This window comes from Nomascus leucogenys, chromosome 11 (genome assembly GCF_006542625.1).
Source record: "Nomascus leucogenys isolate Asia chromosome 11, Asia_NLE_v1, whole genome shotgun sequence".
NCBI classification, from domain to species: Eukaryota; Metazoa; Chordata; class Mammalia; order Primates; family Hylobatidae; genus Nomascus; species Nomascus leucogenys.
Genome location: NC_044391.1, coordinates 110,115,124 through 110,117,593, shown reverse-complemented (window position 1 = coordinate 110,117,593; position 2,470 = coordinate 110,115,124). Strand labels below are relative to the sequence as shown.

General features: G+C 40.3%; 1 pseudogene; it reads left to right on the top strand.

Annotated features, from left to right (window-relative positions):
• Positions 1-333: 333 nt before the first annotated feature.
• On the top strand, positions 334-1,087 carry LOC100606176 (annotated as a pseudogene).
• Positions 1,088-2,470: the final 1,383 nt, after the last annotated feature.

Below are 2,470 nucleotides of genomic sequence, written 5' to 3'. Positions count from 1 at the left end.
TTGAGTTTTTTTTTCTTTTACTGTGAAAGATATAAGTGATACAATTGATGAAATGTGAATAATATCTATAAGATTAAATAATATTGCATTCAAGTTAATTTCGTCATTATGATTGTACCCTGGTTATGTAAAAGAATATTCTTGTTTTTTGGATGAATTCAGGGCTTCTGGGCAGCAGCCTTCTCTAGTTCCGGGTGTGCAGAGGTGGCCTTTCCCAACACAGGCCAGGCTGCACACAGTCACTGGCTCCAGAACTGTACAGGGCCACAGTCTACGCTGCCCTACGTCCTCACTACTGGCAGGCAGATTCCCATAGTAGCATCCAGTAGGGAAATGGTCGTGCTTTCGGTGCCCACCAAAGTCAACCTGATCCCATTAGACATGGAAGGACATTTTATTTCCTTATATTGAAGAAAATGTTAGAGCATCTGCAGACATATTGGGAAGAAGAGGAGTGCCCACAGGATATCAATCTCTTGCGGAAACAGGCTGAAGAAGATGGGGCTGTTCCTATCCCTGCAGCAGGAAAATATGCGGCCTGGGAATGGACTGGATGATCAGCAACAGATGATCCAGGCCGTGGTAGATAAGGTGTGCTGGCAGATGTCCCTGGATGGAAAGACCACCATATTCAAACAGCTGCAGGACCACACGTGAAGGGCAGCATTCACAGCTCGGCCCATGAAAGCACAGTTCTTTGCAGATGTGTTTCCAGCAGTCAGGAAGTGGAAAGAGGCTGGAATGAAGGTGTATATCTATTCCTCGGGGAGTGTAGAGGCACAGAAACTGTTATTCGGGCAGTCTGCACAGGGAAAGATTTTTGAGCTTGTTGATGGTCCCTTTGATACCAAGATTGGACACAAAGTAGAGAGTGAAAGTTATCAAAGGATTGCAGACTGCACTGGGGGCTCAACCAACAACATTTTGTTCCTGACAGATGTTACTCAAGAGGCCGGTGCTGCTGAGGAAGCAGATGTGCACGTAGCGGTGGTGGTGAGACTTGGAAACAGAATTAAAAGATGATGAGAAGACTTACTACAGCCTCATCACATCCTTCAGCAAACTGTACCTGCCCTCCTCAACCTAAAGAAGGGTTTCCAAGGAAGACCACACTATTTCTCACAGAGTTGTCCCTGTTGTGTCCAGTTTTATTCTAATGGTAAAAGTTACTTAGAAAACACACATGTATACACATATGTATGCCAGTATATATATATATATGTGTGTGTGTGTGTGTGTGTGTACATGTATGTATGTATGTATGCTCAAATTAACTTTCACAGGCACATAAGTGAAAATAGTCAGTTCAGTGAAAACAAAGCTTATTTAAAGATGCTTATATGTAGAAATTGTTTGAAATCATACTCTAAACCTTACTGAGGGCAAAGTGTAGTTGATAGAAGAAACTGCTAAAATACTTATCTAATGTGCGATGTTTATAAAGTCATGTACCAAAATGGAAAGCTACTTTGAGGAATTATTCAGAAGTTTTGTTATTTTAATAACGAAATATTTCAAAGACTTATAATAATTCTGTGCCCCTGTTTAACTGTGATTTAGAAGATTATAACAGCTGTATTTCATATCTGACTCCTTACATATCAAAGACAAAGGTTTTTGTTTCTGCTCCAAAAGAAAGCAACATTGAAAAAGAAAACTCACTTGAGTCTTGATCAATCAAGTGTCTTTTACTTAAGAAGAAACTTGCTAATCAGCATGGCACCCCTAGTAAGCAGCTGCCTTACTAGTGAAAAAGGTGCACTGATGTAACAGCTAAAATAGCGATGTGGCTCCTAATGTTTAACAGAACGATCCTAATCCTGCTGGTTGTTATCATTACAGATTTTATAGTTGCCTTTTTAACTGCTTCTGAGCACAGTTTGAGAATATATGTTAATTGCTATTAACTATTTAAAATAGTTTTTACTGAAATCAGTCCATAAGATTAAGACAAGCCCTAATATGTAATATTTTCCTTTGGAATGGAGGTGAGAAAGGTAAATTTCATAACACCAGTATTAATCTTGGTTTAATTCTAATAAGATGCCACATCAATTGCATGTTGTGATTAATAAAAGCATTTTATTCTTAAAAAAGAATATTCTTGTTTTTCATTTTTGTTTTTGTTTTTGTAAGACAGAGTCTTGCTCTGTTACCCAAGCTGGAGTGCAGTGGCGTGATCTTGGCTCACTGCAACCTCCGCCTCCTGGGTTCAAGCGATTCTGCTGCCTCAATCTCCTGAGTAGTTTGGATTACAGGCACGTGCCACCATGCCCAGTTAATTTTTGTATTTTTAGTAAAGACAGGGTTTCACCACATTGGCCAGGCTGGTCTCAAACTCCTGACCTCAGGTGATCCTCCCGCCTCAGCCTCCCAAAGTGCTGGGATAACAGGCATGAGCCATTGCACCCGGCCTATTCTTGTTTTTTGAATGTACACACTGAAGTTCTTAGAGTTTGCGACTTACTCT